Below are 20,298 nucleotides of genomic sequence, written 5' to 3'. Positions count from 1 at the left end.
AGCTGTGTTTAGACATGGTAAGAGCAGCAGCATTGGCTGAGTACATATATAAAAGAAAAGAAAGATAAACTAGGCCAGGCATGGGTGGCTCACACCTGTAATCCGAGCACCCTGGGAGGCCAAGGCAGGTGGAATGCTTGAACTCAGGAATTTGAGACCAGCCTGAAGAACAAGATCCTGTATCTACTAAAAATAGAAAAACTAGCTTGGTGAGTTCCTATACTCCCAGCTCCTTGGGAGGCTGAGGCAAGGGGATCTCTTAAGCCTAAGAGTTTGAGGTTGTCATGAACTATGAAGCAATGGCACTCTACTGAGGGCGACAAAGTAAGACACTCTGTCTTTAAAAAAAAAAAAAAGGGGGTGAGTGGCACCTGTGGCTTAGTGAGTAGGGCGCCAGCCCCCTATACCGAGGGTGGCGGGTTCATACCTGGCCCCGGCCAAACTGCAACAAAAAATAGCTGGGTATTGTGGCAGGCACCTGTGGTCCCAGCTACTTGGGAGGCTAAGGCAAGAGAATTGCCTAAGCCCAAGAGCCGGGGGTTGCTGTAAGCTGTGACACCGCAGCACTATCGAGGGCGACAAACTGAGACTCCAAAAAAAAAAAAAAGCTGGGCATGTTGACGCCTGCTTGTAGTCTCTGCTACATGAGAGGCTGAAGAGGGAGGATCACTTAAACCCAGGACTTCAAGTCCAGCCTGGGCAACATACTGAAACCCCATTTCTTCAACTCCTGGTCTCAAGCGATCTTCCTGCCTCAGCCTCCCAAAGTGCTGGGATTACAGGTGTCAGCTACCACGCTCAGACCCATTTTTAAAAATAATAATTTTTTTTTTTTTGTAGAGACAGAGTCTCACTGTACCGCCCTCGGGTAGAGTGCCGTGGCGTCACACGGCTCACAGCAACCTCTAACTCTTGGGCTTACGCGATTCTCTTGCCTCAGCCTCCCGAGCAGCTGGGACTACAGGCACCCGCCACAACACCCGGCTATTTTTTGGATGCAGTTTGGCCAGGGCTGGGCTTGAACCCGCCACCCTCGGCATATGGGGCCGGCGCCCTACTCACTGAGCCACAGGCGCCGCCCATAATTTTTTTTTTTTTTTGTAGAGACAGAGTCTCACACTATGGCCCTCTGTAGATTGCCGTGGCCTCACACAGCTCACAGCAACCTCCAACTCCCGTGCTCAAGCGATTCTCTTGCCTCAGCCTCCCGAGCAGCTGGGACTACAGGCGCCCGCCACAACGCCCGGCCATTTTTTGGTTGCAGTTTGGCCAGGCCGGGCTTGAACCCACCACTCTCAGTATATGGGGCCGGCGCCCTACCAACTGAGCCACAGGCGCCGCCCAAAAATAATAATTTTTTTAATATTAAAAAATAGCACTCACTATAGACAAGATAAAGGACTGTAGATACACACTGCTGGTAGAAGATTAAATTAAGTTAAACTTTTACAAGCAATTTAGCAAGATGTAGCAAATGCCTTAAAAATATGTACAACCTTTGATCCAGAAAAGAAACAATCAGGCACATAGCCCAACAAGAATATTTAAGAATATTTTCACATTCTTACCTAATTAAAAAGGCAAAATATCTAACTTTTAAAAAAGGATTAATCAAATAAATTACAGTAGACCTTCACAATGTGATACTGTTCAGTATTAGGAATGGTATAAATGGGGCGGCGCCTGTGGCTCAGTGAGTAGGGCGCCGGCCCCATATGCCGAGGGTGGCGGGTTCAAACCCAGCCCCGGCCAAACTGCAACAAAAAAATAGCCGGGCGTTGTGGCGGGCGCCTGTAGTCTCAGCTGCTCCGGAGGCTGAGGCAAGAGAATCACGTAAGCCCAAGAGTTAGAGGTTGCTGTGAGCCGTGTGACGCCACGGCACTCTACCAGAGGGCGGTACAGTGAGACTCTGTCTCTACAAAAAAAAAAAAAAAAAAGGAATGGTATAAATGTATATTGATTGCGTTAAAAGTTCACCATCATTGCATGTGATCTTGGTTCACTAGTAAATATAATTTATGGTTCACTAGTAAATGTGTGTTAGGACAATCTTTTCTTCATCCCTTAATTGTGGGGACTTGGTTAATGAAATTTTGGCTAACAAAGACCTCTTTTAACTCAAATTGAGGCTTGGCACGCATAGCACAGTGGTTATGGCACTGGCTACTTGCACCCAGCTTTGAGCCCAGCCCAGACCAGATAAAACAACAATGACAACTGCAACAAAAAATGGCCGGGCATTGTGGCGGGTGCCTATAGTCCCAGCTACTTAGGAGGCTGAGACAAGAGAATCTCTTAAGCCTAGGAGTTTGAGGTTGTGTGAGCTGTGACGCTACAGCACTCAACTGAGGGTGACATAGTGAGACTCTGTCTCAAAAAAAAAAAAGCAAATTAACACAAATTGATTATACATTCAATGCAATTTTAAATATCAAAGTCCCAATGGCATTCTTTTTTTTTGTTTTGTTTGTTTGTTTGTTTGTTTTTGAGACAGAGCCTCAAGCTGTCACCCTGCGTAGAGTGCCGTAGCGTCACAGCTCACAGCAACCTTCAACTCCTGGGCTCAAGTGATTCTCCTGCCTCCGCCTCCCAAGTAGCTGGGACTACAGGTACCCGCCACAATGCCTGGCTATTTTTTTGGTTGTAGCCTTCATTGTTGTTTGGCGGGCCTGGGCTGGATTTGAACCCACAGCTCAGGTGTATGTAGCTGGCACCTTAGCCGCTTGAGCCACAGGCGCTGAGCCCAATGGCATTCTTTGCAGAAATAGAAAATTTATCCTAAAATTTATGTACAATCTCAGGGGATCCTGAACAGACAAAACAGTTGTGACAATGAACAAAGTCAGAGGATTCACAGTTCCTCACTTCAAAACATATTTCAAAGGTAAAATAAACAAAACGGTGTGGTAGGTCATGAAGACAGACAAACAGACCAATGGGATAGAGAATCCATAAATAAACTCTTCTGTAGATGACCACGTGATCTTCAACAAAGGTCCCAACACCACTCAAAGAAGAAAAGGCAGTCTCTTCAACAAGTGTTACTGGGAAACTTGAATATTCACATACAAAAGAATTAAGTTGGACCTTTATCTTATAAAATATGCTAAAATTAACTCAAAATAGATTAAAAACCTAAACATAAGACCTAAAACTAATACAATTCTAGAAGAAAATGTAGGGGAGGGCGGCACCTGTGGCTCAAAGGGTTAGGGCGCTGCTCCCATATGCCGGAGATGGCAGGTTCAAACCCAGCCCTGGACAAAACAAACAAACAAAAAAAAAAACTGCAAAAAACAAACAAACAAAAAAAAAGAAAATGTAGGGGAAAAGATTCATGACATTGGATTTGGCAATGACTTCTGGGATATGACACCAAAAACACAAGAACAAAAGCAAAAATAAGGGAATTGGTGTCCTCTCACTTACAGGATAAATGTAAGGGTATATGCACACCTCCTGGGGGCAGGACACACTACAACAAGGACTATACCTAACAAATGCAGACATTATAACCTAATTGTTTGTGCTCTCACATAAATCTGAAATTATTTTTACAAGTGAAGTAAAGGCTTGGTGCCTGTAGCTCAGGAGTTAGGGTGCTGGCCACATACACTAGGCCTGGTGGGTTCAAACCTGGCCTGGGCCTGCCAAAAAACAATGATAACTACAAAAAAAAAAAAAAAAAATCCCAGTGTTGTGGAGGGCACCTGTAGTCCCAGCTACTCGGGAGGCTGAGTCAAGAGAATTGCTTAAGCCCAAGAGTTTGAGGTGCTGTGAGCTGTGACACCACTGCACTCTATGGAGAGTGACATAGTGAGACTCTGTCTCAAAAAAAAATCTGTATTATTTATATGATGGGAAAATAATAAAAGTCAGTATCATAAAATTTAACATTTAAAATACAATAACAACAGTGAAGCCTTTCTCTCTTAAATGCACAAACGACCATTGTATATGCTGGCTAATTATATTCCATTATGGCACATTAACAGATTCCGTGTAGAATACAGACGAATCATTTCTGTGAACAATGGATAAATTATATCGGGTTTGAGTCATTTCACCTATGGCAGAGGCCACTCTTGCACAATACTTGGAGAAAATGCCAGATTGTTTATCAACTATTGTACAAAAGGAAGGAAGCAGTTTCCCCAGCTACTAGGAAATACTAATGCCTTTGGCAAATATTCTCCTTGGTAATAAGGTGTTATTTATATACAGAAGTGTTTGAATATGCCTAATTTTTAGGGAAAGGGGAATTTTAAAATGTTATTACTTAGTTTTATTACTTTACTTTAAAAGAAAGCTGTGGATGTAACTAATTTAAAAATTCCGAGTTTCAAATAAACAAGCCCAAAGGTTACTTTAAAATATTGAAATTGGGGTGGTGCCTGTGGCTCAAAGAATAGGGTGCTGGCCCCATATACCGGAGGTGGTGGGTTCAAAACCCAGCCCAGCCAAAACTGCAAAAAAAAAAAAAAAAAAAAATTTGAAATTGGGTGGCATCTGTGGCTCAATGAGTAGGGCGCCAGCCCCATATACCAAGGGTGGCAGGTTCAAACCCGGCCCCAGCCAAACTGCAACAAAAAATAGCTGGGCATTCTGGCAGCGCCTGTATACCTAGCTACTCGAGAGGCTGAGGCAGGAGAATCGCCTACGCCCAAGAGCTGGAGATTGCTGTGAGCTGTGACTTCCCAGCACTCTACTGAGGGTGACAAAGTGAAATTCTGTCTCAAAAAAAAAAAAAAAAAAAAATAGGGTGGCGCCTGTGGCTCAAAGGAGAAGGGCACCGGCCCCATATACTGGAGGTGGTGGGTTCAAACTTGGCCCCGGCCCAAAACTGCAAAAAACATAAAGAGATTTTTAAAAAGAAAAAAAAAAATAGCTGGGCATTGTGGCAGGTGCCTTTATTCCTAGCTACTTGGGAGGCTGAGGCAAGAGAATCACTTAAGCCCAAGAGTTTGAGGTTGCTGTGAGCTGTGACGCCACAGCACTCTACCAACGGCAACATAGTGAGACTCTGTCTCAAAAAGAAAAAAAGGCAGCACCTGTGACTCAAAGGAGTAGGGCATTGGCCCCATATGCCGGAGGTGGCAGGTTCAAACCCATCCCTGGCCAAAAACTGAAAAAAAAAAAAAAAAAAAAGTGAAATGGAGATGAGTAAGTTACATGCTGATGGAAACATGTATATTACATTTAACAATTGAGATTTCAAGGTGAAATGTTCAATTTGTAGGGTTTTTTTGTTTTTTGAGACATAGTCTTACTCTGTCACCTTTCCTAGAGTGCCATGGCATCATCATAGCTCTCTGCAACCTGAATCTCTTGGTCTCAGGTGATCCTCTTGCCTCAGCCTCTAGTAGCTGGGACTGCAGGCGCCCACCACCACTTCTGGCTAGTTTTTTTCTATTTTTAGTAAAAACAGGGTCTCACTCTTGTTCAGGCTGGTCTCAAATTCCTGAGCTCAAGCAGTACACCTGCCTCAGCCTCCCGGAATATTAGGATTACAGGGTGAGCCACTGTGCCTGGCCTTAAGTATGCAATTTGCACTAATCAGTTCCCATAAATGAAATCCCAAACTAAGGATATACTGCTAAAAATTCCTGTCAGGTATAACAATGTAGGAAAAAGTGGCAGAGAAGCTATAATGTCATAATTGTAAAAAATCAGGGCGGGGGGATCTTAGAACATCTAAAAGTCAATCCTGTACTAATACACCTTTTAAATAAGAAAAAAAAATAAAAGTCAACCCTTGGGGCTGGTGCCTGTGGCTCAGGGAGTAGGGCGCCAGCCCCATTACCGAGAGTGGTGGGTTCAAACCTGGCCCCGGCCAAATGGCAGCAAAAAAAAAAAAAAAAATAGCTGGGCATTGTGGCGGGTGCCTGTAGTCCCAGCTACTTGGGAGGCTGAGGCAAGAGAATCGCCTAAGCCCAAGAGCTGGAGGTTGCTGTGAGTTATGATGCTGCAGCACTCTACCGTGGACAAAGTGCTTTTTGGAAAAAAAAAAAAGAAATGAGGAAATTAATGCTTAGTTATTTTCTCAGTTGACCATTCATTGTTCTGCAGGTGTTAACAGGGTGACAGTTATCTAAAGCCCTTTTTCTTTTCTTTTTTTTTTTTTTGAGACAGAGTCTCACTATGTTGCCCTCAGTATGGTGCCATGGCATCACAGCTCACAGCAACCTCAAACTCTTGGGCTTAAGCGATTCTCTTGCCTCAGCTGGGACTACAGGCGCCTGCCACAACACCTGGCTATTTTTTATTGCAGTTATCATTGTTGTTTAGATGGCCCAGGCTGGGTTCGAACCCGCCAGCCTTGGTACATGTGGCTGGCGCTGTAACCACTGTGCTATGGGCGCTGAGCCTGAAAATTTATCTTAATTTGTAATAGCCATAGAGGAAACTAGTTTTTGTAACATTGTCAGAGCATTCAAAAGATGTTTTGTGCATGCTAAAATAAACAAATTATCCCTTTGTTTCCCATCTATTGTGTGTTCTATTCGTTGTTGGAAGTTTTCAGATTTCACAGTATTCAGTTTTCTTTCCCTGAGGTTTGTTTATTCTTTCATCTTATCTATGTGGATTAACTTTTGATATTCTCTTCTCCCACATATTTTTTATGTGTTAATATTTATTTTCAAGCTTACATGTTTTTAATTTTTTTTTTTTTTATTATTGTTGGGGATTCATTGAGGGTATAAGAACCCAGGTTACACTGATTGCATTTGTTAGGTAAAGTCTCTCTTGCAATCGTGTCTTGACCCCAAAAGGTGTGGCACACACAAGGCCCCACCCTCCTCCCTCCTTCCCTCTCTCTGCTCTTCCTTTTCCCCACCCCTCCCTCCTTCTTTCTTTCTCTGCTCTCCCCTTCCCCCACCCCCACCGTGTCCTTAATTGTCCTCATATAAAAATTGAGTACATAGGATTCATGCTTCTCTATTCTTGTGATGCTTTACTAAGAATAATGTGTTCCACTTCCATCCAGGTGGAAGGTTAATACAAAGGATATAAAGTCTCCATTTTTTTTTTTTTTTTGCAGTTTTTGGCCAGGGCTGGATTTGAACCGGCCACCTCCAGCATATAGGGCCAGCGCCCTACTCCATTGAGCTATAGGAGCCGCCCAAGTCTCCATTTGTTTTAATAGCTGAATAGTATTCCGTGGTGTACACATACCACAGCTTGTTAATCCATTCCTGGGTTGATGGGCATTTAGGCTGTTTCCACATTTTGGCAATTGTAAATTGAGCTGCAATAAATAGTCTAGTGCAAGTGTCCTTATGATAAGAGGATTTTTTTCCTTCTGGATAGATGCCCCGTAATGGGATTGCAGGATCAAATGGGAGGTCTAGGTTGAGTGCTTTAAGGTTTCTCCATACTTTCTTCCAAAAAGGTTATATTAGTTTGCAGTCCCACCAGCAGTGTAAAAGTGTTCCCTTCTCTCCACATCCACGCCAGCATCTGCAGTTTTGAGATTTTGTGATGTGGGCCATTGTCACTGGGGTTAGATGGTATCTCAGGGTAGTTTTGATTTCCATTTCTGTAATAATTAGGGATGATGAGCATTTTTACATATGTTTATTAGCTATTTGTCTGTCTTTAGAGAAGGTTCTCTTCATGTCTCTTGCCCATTGATATAGGGATTGTTGGCTTTTTACATGTGTATTAATTTGAGTTCTCTATGGATTCTAGTTATCAAGCTTTTGTCTGATTCAAAATGTGCAAATATCCTTTCCCATTGTGTAGGTTGTCTATTTGCTTTGGTTGTTGTCTCCTTAGCTGTACAGAAGCTTTTCAATTAAATTCAGTCCCATTTGTTTATTTTTGTTGTTGCAATTGCCACAGCAGTCTTCTTCATGAAGTCTTTCCCCAGGCCAATATCTTCCAGTGTTTTTCCTATGCTTTCTTTGAGGATTTTTATTGTTTCATGCTTTAAATTTAAGTCCTTTATCCATCTTGAATCAATTTTTGTGAGTGGAGAAAGGTGTGGGTCCAGTTTCAGTCTTTTACATGTAGACATCCAGTTCTCCCAGCACCATTTATTGAATAGGGAGTCTTTCCCCCAAGGTATGTTCTTGTTAGGTTTATGGAAGATAAACCTAACAAGTCGTAAGATGGTAAGATGGTCGTAAGATGTTAGTTTCATTTCCTGGTTTTCTATTCGATTCCAAATGTCTGTGTCTCCATGTTTTTAATTATTATTATTATTTTTTTTTTGTAGAGACAGAGTCTCAGTGTACCGCCCTCAGGTAGAGTGCCATGGTGTCACACAGCTCACAGCAACCTCTAACTCTTGGGCTTACACGATTCTCTTGCCTCAGCCTCCCGAGCAGCTGGGACTACAGGCGCCCGCCACAACGCCTGGCTACATGTTTTTAATTATTAATGTGTACAGATTGGGTTAGATAGGATAAACAGATGCAACTTTTCTACTAGTGAGCAGTTATTCTAAAACAACTTTGCAATTATGAAATATTAAAAGCTAAATGGTAACACTAAACTTGTAATAATGATTGTTAGCAGAGGACTAAAGGAGACTCTCACATTCTATATAAAATTTTTATGCATTATTTTATTTTTTTACACCAAACATCTCTAACTTTTTCAGCCAGAGAACAATTATAATAAATTATTAAATAACTGAATATTAAACAGGACATGTTTATCAAGTAGAAAGCTAACATCAATAAATATTTTCTCAATGTAAACAGGTCTCTTAGGCCATCTCTCAAGATAGCAAAATACTGTTTATTTCCTTGGAAGGGATAATTTGTTGCATGAACACTTGGTTACCATAGAGAAGCATTTCTTTCTTTTGTTTTATTTCAGATTAATATGAGGATACAAATATTTCGGTTACATTGTTTTCAATTCTAAGGTAAAGTTATAGCTGAGCCCTTCACCCAGGCTGCATGCTGAGCACCCTCTCACTGTGCACATTAGGTGAGATCTCTCCTCCTCCCCTCTCCCTTCTCCCTCTTCTCCCCTCCCCCATGCTATACTATACTTGTGTTTTTCTTAAGTGTGGTGTGTGGTTGTTCATATACTGGTTTCATATTAGTATTGATTACTTTGGATACTTTTTTTTTCCATTCTAGAGATACTTTACTAGGAAGACTGTGTTTCAACTCCCTCCAGGTAAACATGAAAGATGTAAAGTCGCCATCTTTTCTTTTTTTTTTTGTAGAGACAGAGTCTCACTGTACCGCCCTCAGGTAGAGTGCTGTGGCTGTGGCGTCACGGCTCACAGCAACCTCCAGCTCTTGGGCTTACCCGATTCTCTTGCCTCAGCCTCCCGAGCAGCTGGGACTACAGGCGTGCGCCACAACGCCCGGCTATTTTTCTGTTGCAGTTTGGCTGGGGCTGGGTCCTAACCCGCCACTCTTGGCATATGGGGCCGGCGCCCTACTCACTTAGCCACAGGCGCTGCCCAACCATCTTTTCTTAAGGCCGAATAGTATTCCGTGGTATACATATGCCAGAGTTTGTTAATCCATTCATGGGTTGATGGGCACTTGGGTTGCTTCCACCTTTTAGCAATTGTGAATTGAGCTGCAATAAACATTCTGGTACAAATGACCTGTGGTTAAAAAAAAAAAATTGAGGGACGGTTGGGCGGCGCCTGTGGCTCAGTCGGTAAGGCGCCGGCCCCATATACCGAGGGTGGCGGGTTCAAACCCGGCCCCGGCCAAACTGCAACAAAAAAATAGCCGGGCGTTGTGGCAGGCGCCTGTAGTCCCAGCTACTCGGGAGGCTGAGGCAAGAGAATCACGTAAGCCCAAGAGCTGGAGGTTGCTGTGAGCTGTGTGACGCCACGGCACTCTACCGAGGGTGGTACAATGAGACTCTGTCTCTACAAAAAAAAAAAAAAAAAAAAAAAATTGAGGGGCGGAACTCTTTTGTTCCTCGTATCATTTTTCCTCCCAGGATTACTGTTCCAAGGAGCACATTTTAAGAAAGACTGCTTTAGGGAGTTCAAGAAAGAATTCTTTTTTGTTTTTCTTTTCTTCCTTTTTTTTGAGCTAGAGTCTCAAGCTGTCATCCTGGATAGAGAGCTGTGGCTTCACAGCTCACAGAAACCTCAAACTCTTGGGCTTAAGCAATTCTACTCTGTCTCAAAACAAACAAAACAAAATGAAACAAAACTTCTCAAATTTAATGAAAAACCTTTACTTACAGATCCAAAAAGCTAAATGAAACTTGAGAAGGATAGACAAAAGAGAACTGTACCTAAGAAATACTGTGGTGGGCTCAGGGCCTGCGGCTCAAGCAGCTAAGGCGCCAGCCACATACACCTGAGCTGGCGCGTTCCAATCCAGCCCGGCCCGCCAAAACGACAATATGGCTGCAACCAAAAAATAGCCAGGCATTGTGGCAGGTGCCTGTAGTCCCAGCTCCTTGGGAGGCTGAGGCAGGAGACTCACTTGAGCCCAGGAGTTGGAGGTTGCTATGAGCTATGATGTCACAGCACTCTACCCAGGGCTACAGGTTGAGGCTCTGTCTCAAAAAAGAAAAGAAAAGAAAAAGAAATATTGTAGTGAAATTTCTGAAAGCCAGAAATGAAGAAAAAATCTTTTAAAGTAGCAAGAGAAAAAAAAAAAAAGAAAAAAAAAGTAGCAAGAGAAAAATGACTCATCATATTTAGGAGAATAATAAAATTCATACCTAAATTTCTCACTAGAAAAATTGGGGCTGAAGGTGCTGGCTCATGCCTGTAATTCTAGCACTCCATGAGGCTGAGGAGGGTGGATTACTTGAGCTCAGGAGTTCAAGACCAGCCTGAGCAAGAGTCAGTCACTATCTCTAGTAAAAATAGAAAAACTAGGCTGGGCGGCGCCTGTGGCTCAGTGAGCAGGGCACCGGCCCCATATACTGAGGGTGGCGGGTTCAAACCCGGCCCTGGCCAAACTGCAACAAAAAAATAGCTGGGCGTTGTGGCGGGCGTCTGTAGTCCCAGCTACTCGGGAGGCTGAGGCAGGAGAATCGCCTAGGCCCAGGAGTTGGAGGTTGCTGTGAGCTGTGTGATGCCACGGCACTCTACCGAGGGCCATAAAGTGAGACTCTGTCTCTACAAAAAAAGAAAAACTAGGCTGGGCGCGATGGCTCACACCTGTAATCCTAGCACTTTGGGAGGCTGAGGAGGGTGAATTGCTTGAGCTCACAAGTTTGAGACCCTCCTGAGCCAGAGCGAGACCCAATCTCTAAAAATAACTGGGTGCTGTGGTGGGCACCTGTAGTGCCAGCTACTCAGGAGGCTGAGGCAAAAGAATCACTTGAGCCCAAGAGTTTGAGGTTACTGTGAGCTGTGATGCCATGGCACTCTACCAGGGGTGATAAAGTGGGACCCTGTCTCAAAAAAGAAAAAGAAAAACTAGCTGGGCATTGTGGGGGGCTCATTGTAGTCCCAGCTACTCAAGAAGGCTAAGGCAAGAGGATCACTTGAGCCAAAGAGGTTTTTTTTTTGGCAGTTTTTGGCTGGGGCTGGGCTTGAATCCACCCCCTCTGGCATATGGGGCCGGTGCCCTACTCCTTTGAGCCACAGGCGCCACCCCAAAGAGTTTTTTTTTAATTAATTAAATTTATTTATTTATTTAAACTTTATTCAAATTAATATGAGGGTACAATTTACGTTACATTGTTCTCACTTCCAGGGTAAAGTTCCATATGTAGAAGAGCTCCTCACCCAGGGGGTGTATTATATATACCCTGACAATGTGCACATTAGGTAAGATCCCGCTTCATGCCCTCCCTCCCTCTACCATATGTCCTGTCCCTTCCCCCTTCCCTCTATCCCTGCACTGGACTATATTAGCGTTTTATTTTTCTTAGGAACGTGTAATTGTTTATATATTGATTTCATATTAGTATGGAGTACATACTAATTGGATATTCATCTTTCCATTTTTGCAATACTGGGAAGATTGTATTTCAACTCCATCCAGGTAAATGTAAAAGATGTAAAGTCTCCATCTTTTTTTGTCTCACTATGTCACCCTCAGTAGAGTGCTATTGCATCACAGCTCACAGCAACCTCAAACTCATGGGCTTAAGTGATTCTCTTGCCTCAGCCTCCCAGTTAGCTGGGACTACAGATGCCCACCACAACGCCTGGCTATTTTTTGTTGCAGTTGTCATTGTTGTTTAGCTGGCCTGGGCCAGGTTTCAACCTGGCTTACTCGGTGTATGTGGCTGGTGCCATAACTCCTGTGCCAAGTCTCTATCTTTTTTAATGGCTGCATAATATTCTATGGCATACCTGTACCACAGTTTGTTGATTCATTTATGGGTTGATGGGCACTTAGGTTGCTTCCATGACTTGGCTATTATGAATTGAGCTGAGCCCAAGAGTTTGAGGTTATTGTGAGCTATGATGCTATGACACTTTACCCAGCGTGACAGAGTCTCACAGAGTATTAAAAAAAAAAAAAGAGAGAGAAGGGCGGCACCTGTGGCTCAAGGAGTAGGGCGCCGGTCCCATATGCCGGAGGTGGCGGGTTCAAACACAGCCCTGGCCAAAAAAAAAAAAAAGAGAAAAAGAAAACAAAAGGAGGCCAGAAAGACATAACCAAGTGACTAAAAACAAAAACAAGGTAAACAAAAAAGCTCAAAAAACCCTCTGAACCCTTCATTTAGGCAGAGACGCCATCTTCCAGTAATTCACCAAAATGACAAACACAAAGGGAAAGAGGAGAGGCACCCGATACGTGTTCTCTAGGCCTTTTAGAAAACATGGAGTTGTTCCTTTGGCCACATATATGTGAATCTACGAGAAAGGTGATATTGTAGACATCAAGGGAATGGGTACTGTTCAAAAAGGCATGCCACACAAATGTTACCATGGCAAAACTGGAAGAGTTTACAGTGTTACCCAGCATGCTGTTGGCATTGTTGTAAACAAACAAGTTAAGGGCAAGATTCTTGCCAAGGGGATTAATGTTCGTATTGAGCATATTAAGCGCTCTAAGAGCGAGATAGCTTTCTGAAATGCGTGAAGGAAAATGATGAGAAAAAGAAGGAAGCCAAAGAGGAAGGTACCTGAGTTCAACTGAAGCGCAGCCTGCTCCACCCAGAGAAGCCCACTTTGTGAGAACCAACAGAAAGGAGCCTGAGCTCCTGGAACCCATTCCCTGTGAATTCATAGCATAACAGGCATACAGCACAGCACACAGAAGAACCAGGAGAACCAACGGAACTGTGATATTAGGTGCTGGAACCTATTCATTCCCCATGAATTCATGGCATTATAGGTGTATAGCATAGCACACAAGATAACCAAGAGAACCCATTTAACAGTAATATAAGGTGCTGGAACCTATTCCCCACGAATTCATGGCATTATAAGTATTAAAAACAAAAGCTTACTAGTACTATAAAAATGTTTCTTGGCATTAACTAAAAGTGTGGTATTCTTTTTTTCCAAAGAAGTATTAAAGCAGGCTGGGTGCAGTGGCTCATGCCTGTAATCCTAGCACTCTGGGAGGCTGAGGCAGGTGGATTGCTTAAGCTCACAAGATCATGACCAGCCTAAGCAAAAAACAAGACCCCATGTCTACTAAAAAAAAAAAAAAAAATAGAAAAACTGAAGCAAGAGGATCACTTGAGCCCAAGAACTGGAAGTTGCTGTGAGCTATGATGCCATAGTACTCTACCCAGGGTGACAGCTTGAGACTCTGTCTCAAAAAAAAAAAAAAAAAAAGAAGGAAAATATTAAATCAAATTTTAATAGTGTCCTAAAGAGAACAAAACCTTTCAACCAAGAATTCTATGTATAGTAAAACTATTTTTGGGAATGAAATTGAAATAAAGCCATTACCAGATAAATCAAAACTGAGAGAATGTGTTGCTAGCAGACCACTGTACTGTTAGCAGATCTACCATAACTTGATCTTCTATGAAAGCAAGATGCAGTTATATACTGCTTACAACAGGCACACTTTAGATTCGTGGGCACAGATAGGTTAGAACTAAAAGAGAATCGTACATCATGCAGTCATCCTTAGAGAGCTGGAATGACTATTTTTGTATCACACAAAATAGGTGTTAGGATTTAGATTATATTGCTAGAGACAAACAGAGACATTTAATAATGAAAATGAATCAATATATCAAAAATATATCACCATTATAAATATATAAGCATCTAACAAAAGAGCTCCAAAGTACATGAAGCAGAAAACTGACGTAATTGAAAAAGAAATAGGTTTTTTTTTTTTTTTTGAGACAGAGCCTCAAGCTGTCGCCCTGGGTAGAGTGCTGTGCCATCACAGCTCACAGCAAACTCCAACTCCTGGGCTCAAGCGAGTCTCTTGCCTCCGCCTCCCAAGTAGGTGGGGACTATAGGCGCCCACCACAATGCCTGGCTATTTTTTGGTTGCAGCTGTCATTGTTTGGCGGGCCTGGGCTGGATTTAAACCTGCCAGCTCAGGTGTATGTGGCTGATGCCTCAGCCGCCTGAGCCACAGGCACTGAGCCAAAAATAGATAATTCAACAATTTTAGTTGGAGATTTCAGTACTTCACTCGCAAGATGTGGTGGCCAGGAGAAGTGCCTAAGACCTCCACCTATAAGAAACATACGTGACTGTACATAATTAGCATACTAAGGCAGGCTCATACCTGGAAGATATGGGGCTCTTCTGATTATCAATAACTTTGACTTGGGGACTCACAACAGTCTTGCTGAACTTTTTTTTTTTTTTGTAGAGACAGAGTTTCACTTTATGGCCCTCAGTAGAGTGCCATGGCATCATACAGCTCACAGCAACCTCCAACTCCTGGGCTTAAGCGATTCTCCTGCCTCAGCCTCCTGAGTAGCTGGGACTACAGGCGCCCGCCACAACGCCTGGCTATTTTTTGGTTGCAGTTCAGCCGGGGCCGGGTTTAGAACTCGCCACCCTCGGTATATGGGGCCGGTGCCTTACCGACTGAGCCACAGGCACCGCCCCGCTGAACTTTTTTTACACTGGGCAGTAGTCTAGGATACTTCTACCTAACCTTGCTTGTCTCTCTCCTTCACTGAGGTTTAGGCTTATTTATTTATTTTGAGAGTGTCACTTGGTCACCCTTGATAGAGTGCCATGGCATCTTAGCTCACAGCAACCTCAAACTCTTGGGTTGTAGCAATTCTCTTGTCTCAGCCTCCCAGGTAGCTGGAACTACAGCTGCCCACCACACCACCCAGCTATTTTTTTTTAGGGATGGGGTCTCACTCTTGTTCAGGTTGATCTTGAACTCGTGATTTCAGGTAGTCCACCAGCCTCAGCCTACCAAGTGCTGGAATTACATGCGTGATCCACCGCACCCACTGATTTAGGCTCTTTTTTTTTTTTTTTTTTGGCCAGAGCTGGGTTTGAACCTGCCACCTCCAGTATATGGGGCTGGCGCCCTACTCCTTGAGCCATAGGTGCCGCCTGATTTAGGCTTATTTTATATTGCAGTCTGTTCACTTCCCCAGTTCCCTTCTTCCCTTCTGATTTCCTTTCACAGTCATTTCCCCTAATAAAATCTTTGTATGTTTAATCCTATCTTAGCATATGCTTCTTGGAAGACTCAGACTAACACAAATACCAGGAGTGGTCCAAGGAAACAGGTGGCAAGATGGAGACTTGGCTCACTTGGGACTGCCTCAATTACAGCCCAACAGATGAAGAGGATGCTGTCCTGGTGGGACTTGGCGCAAGGTGGAGCTTCAGTTGTTAAAGATTTCGCTAATGGTGACCTGGGAAAGTGTTGTCTCGGGAGGGGAATGCTGACAGAGGGGAAAGCTGTGGCAGGTGCTGTATTTTAGGCCTATCAAAAATACAGGAAAATCAAGCCATACATGGTAGCTCATGCCTGTGATCCCAGTGCTTTAGGAGGCTGAGGCGGAGAATTGCTTGAAGGCAGGAGTTTGTGACAAGCCTGAGAAATATAGTGAAACTTTGTTTCTCAAAAAAAAAAAAAAAAAAAAAACAATTAGCCAGGCTTGGTGGCACCCATCTATAGTCCTAGCTACTCAAAAGGCTAAGAGGCTGAGGCAGGAGCATCACTTGGGATCAGGAATTCAAGTTTGCAGTGAGCTATGATTGTACCACTGCACTCTAGCCTTGGCAACAGAGTAAGACCCTGTCTTGGAAGAGTGAGAAAGGAAAGGGAAAGGAAGGGAAGAAACAAAGAGGGGATGATGCTTACAAAGACAGTGGAGTTGGCTTATTGCTGCTAAGTTGTAGTGATACTCTAAAGAAGAATGAGAGACTGAAGACCTTTAACAAATAACTAATGATTAAGTGTAAGATTCAGAACCTCTCTTATAGCTTACAAAGAGAGCCCATCTCTTCCAGTAGAAGGGCAGGCACATTTGAGGAGCAGACTGAAGACCTAAAGCATGACTACTGTTTGCATTGCTCAGCCAAAGCAACAGTGTTAGGTGAAAATTAAGGTCTTAATGATAAAAACGGGATTGGCTTGGTGCCTGTTGCTCAGTGGTTAGGGTGTCAGCCACATGCATGGGGCTAGTGGGTTTGAACACAGCCCGAGCCTGCTAAACAATGACAACAAAAAATAGCCAGGCGTTGTGGTGGGCACCTGTAGTCCTAGCTACTTGAGAGGCTGAGGCAAGAGAATCACTGAAGAGTTTGAGGTTGCTGTGAGCTGTGATGCCACAGTGCTCTACTGAGGGTGACAAAGTAAGACTATGCTCAAAAAAAAAAAAAAGATAAAAACCTGGGATCCTAAAATATGGGTGGTACATCTGGATGGGTGCCTTTGCAGATATTGGCTTCTGGACCCTCTGGGCTTACTAAAGAGGTGGCCTATACATGCTAATAAGACCTATCACTTTCATTGTGTTGGTGGTAAGTGCCCTCCTCTGAAGCTGCCCTCACCCATTCTCCTTTTCTGCCTACCAGACTGATAACTTAGGGTTGTGCTGGGCCTGATAAGGAAGAACAGAGACTATATACTTAAAGAATTGCAAGACTTAGCAGGAGTCAGGGAGTATTTCTGAGATTAGTATTTAGGGGTGCTTATCAAGGGTACCAGAATGGAAGACTGGATAAGAAGAACTTCACTGGGCGGCGCCTGTGGCTCATTGAGTAGGGCGCCGGCCCTATGTACCAAGGGTGGTGGTTTCAAACCCAGCCCCAGCCAAACTGTAATTAAAAAAAAAAAAGCCAGGCGTTGTGGCAGGCGCCTATAGTCCCAGCTACTTGGGAGGCTGAGGCAAGAGAATCGCCTAAGCCCAAGAGCTGGAGATTGCTGTGAGCTGTGATGCTACAGCACTCTACCGAGGGCAACAAAGTGAAACTCTGCCTCTAAAAAAAAAAAAGAAAAGAAAAGAAATTATTTTCCAGGGCTTTTATTTAAAAGTTGATCAAGACTACCATTGACTTTTGATTATAATAGCTTAACATCTATGATACTATATGTTTTTTAAGAAATTATATACCTTTAACTTCTTTTCTGTCTTAAGATACATAATATAGGGTGGCACTGTGGCTCAGTGAGTAGGGTGCCGGCCCCATATACCGAGGGTGGTGGGTTCAAACCCAGCCCCGGCCAAACTGCAACAAAAAAATAGCTGGGTGTTGTGGCAGCACCTGTAGTCCCAGCTACTTGGGAGGCTGAGGCAAGAGAATTGCCTAAACCCAGGATTTGGAGGTTGCTGTGAGCTGTGATGCAATGGCACTCTACCAACGGCGATAAAGTGAGACTCTGTCTCTAAAAAAAAAAAAAAAAAAAAAAAATTAAAAAAAAAGATACATAATATATTAAGATATATCTATTAGCCTTTATTGAAGGATATTAAAGAAGAAAAGATATATCTATATAGTACAACACAAATGTATGCATCTGTGTGTCTAAACACACAAACAATTTAGTGAGGGGGAGGGTTTCTTCTTGTTTCTCTAGCTCTGATGAAATAACCAACTGAAAATCTTGCAAACTTTGTAGGGTGCAGTGGCTCACGCCTGTAATCCTAGCACTCTGGGAGGCCAAGGCAGGTGGGTAGCTTGAGCTCACGAGTTTGAAACCAACCTGAGCAAAATGCAAGACCCTGTCTCTACTAAAAATAGGAAAATTGAGGCAAGAGGATCACCTGAGCCCAGGAGTTGGAGGCTGCTGTGAGTCATGATGCCATGGCACTCTACCCATGGCAGCAACAGCTAGAGACTCTGTCTCAAAAAAGAAAAAAAAAGAAAGAAAAAAACCCACAGCACCGCGAGCACGCAGCTCTCGGTCCCAGCTGCATCTGGGAGTGCCGACAGCCCAGGCTCAAGCTTGAATAAACACCCTCATGTGATTGCAAAAAATAAATAAATAAATAAATAAATAGATCAAGGAGAAAAAATGATGCTACTGTTCTAGTTAAGATGAAAAGACTATATGAACTTTTGCTTCCTGAAGGCTTGACTATTAGAGTTCTATTGAAGATCAAAGTATATTACAAAATTTCATTTTATTAATATTTAGTCCAGTGAAAAGTCAGCACCCTTTATATTTGTGTTATTTTTTTGCTATTAGCAGATTGCCTGACCTTTCCAGTTCAGTATTTGATTTTGTTAGTCAATTAAAATCACTCATGTACAAACAAAAAAAAAAAAAAAAGAAAGAACAGAAAGACAAGAAAAAAAATCTTTCAAACTCTCTCAGAAGAGCATCTAGGGATCAAAGTAGTCCCTTACACCACCTGAAAGGAGAGCTTTCTTTTTTTTTTTTTTTTTTGTAGAGACAGAGTCTCACTTTATGGCCCTCTGTAGAGTGCTGTGGCCTCACACAGCTCACAGCAACCTCCAACTCCTGGGCTTAAGCGATTCTCTTGCCTCAGCCTCCCAAGTAGCTGGGACTACAGGCACCCGCCACAACGCCCGGCTATTTTTTGGTTGCAGTTTGGCCCGGGCTGGGTTTGAACCCGCCACCCTCGGTATATGGGGCCGGCGCCTTACCGACTGAGCCACAGGCGCCGCCCAGGAGAGCTTTCTTAACAATTTCTTCTCCCTGTAGTTCTAGGTCTTTCCAGTTACATGAGGATTTATTTATTTTTTTTTCAAGACAGAATCTTACTTTCGTGCCCAGGCTACTTAAACTCCTGGATTCAAATAATCCTCCTGCCTCAGCCTCCCAAGTAGCTGGGACTATAGGGGCCCACCATGATACCTAGATAATTTTTTCTATTTTTAGTAGAGACGGGGTCTTGTTCTTGCTTGGACTGGTATATGAGGGCTTTATTTTTTATTTTTTAAAATTTATGAGTATTACTTTTTTTTTTTTAGAGACAGGGTCTCATTTTGTCGCCCTCAGTAGAGTGTTGTGGTGTCACAGCTCACAGCAACCTCCAGCTCTTGGGCTTAGACGATTCTCTTGCCTCAGCCTCCCAAGTAGCTGGGACTATAGGCACTTGCCACAATGCCCGGCTATTTTTTTGTTGCAGTTTGGCCCAGGCTGGGTTCAAACCTGCCACCCTCGGTATATGGGGCTGGTGCCCTACTCACTGAGCCACAGGCGCCACCCTAAATTTATTAATTTTTTTTTATTGTTTGGGATTAATTGAGGGTACAAAAAATTAGGTTACCCTGATCACATTTGTTAGATAAAGTCCCTCTTATAATTGTGTCCCACCCCCAAGAGGTGTGCCAAACACCATGACCCCTGACCCCTCCTTCCTCCCCTCTCCCCACTTGCTCATTCCCCTACCCCCACCTTGTGTTAGCTCACCTGCCTTCATATTACAGTAGAGTACATTGGATTCTTGCTTCTCCATTCTTTTTTTTTTTTTTTTTTGGTTTTTGGCCGGGGCTGGGTTTGAACCCACCACCTCTGGCATATGGGACTGGCGCCCTACTCCTTGAGCCACAGGCACCGCCCTGCTTCTCCATTCTTGTGATGCTTTACTAAGAATGTGTTCCACCTCCACCTAAGGTAATACAAAAGTACATGAGATTTTGTTTTTATTTTTGTATTGTTCTTAGGAACATGTAATTGTTTATATATTGATTTCATATTAGTAAGGAGTACATTGGATATTCATCTTTCCATTCTTGTAATACTTTACTAAGAAGAATCTATTTCGGGCAGCGCCTGTGGCTCAGTTGGTAAGGTGCCGACCCCATATAACTAGGGTGGCGGGTTCAAAACCGGCCCCGGCTGAACTGCAACCGAAAAATAGCCGAGTGTTGTGGCGGGCGCCTGTAGTCCCAGCTACTCGAGAGGCTGAGGCAATAGAATCGCTTAAGCCCAGGAGTTGGAGGTTGCTGTGAGCTGTGTGATGCCATAGCACTCTACCGAGGGCCATAAAGTGAGACTCTGTCTCTACAAAAAAAAA

General features: G+C 43.4%; 1 long non-coding RNA gene across 1 annotated transcript in view; it reads left to right on the top strand.

Moving 5' to 3' along the window:
• The window catches only part of LOC128596857 (uncharacterized), a 37,553-nt gene extending 19,373 nt beyond the window's left edge, over nucleotides 1-18,180 (top strand). Inside the window, exons 2-4 of the long non-coding RNA XR_008383154.1 lie at nucleotides 8,830-8,943; nucleotides 11,652-11,725; nucleotides 15,530-18,180. This is a non-coding gene — a long non-coding RNA (uncharacterized LOC128596857). The remainder of the gene's footprint in view (nucleotides 1-8,829; nucleotides 8,944-11,651; nucleotides 11,726-15,529) is intronic.
• The last annotated feature ends 2,118 nt before the right edge of the window (nucleotides 18,181-20,298 follow it).

Source organism: Nycticebus coucang, chromosome 10 (assembly GCF_027406575.1).
Source record: "Nycticebus coucang isolate mNycCou1 chromosome 10, mNycCou1.pri, whole genome shotgun sequence".
Taxonomy (NCBI): domain Eukaryota; kingdom Metazoa; phylum Chordata; class Mammalia; order Primates; family Lorisidae; genus Nycticebus; species Nycticebus coucang.
Note: the sequence above shows the minus strand (reverse complement) of the source record. Positions and strands in the feature narration are given on the sequence as shown.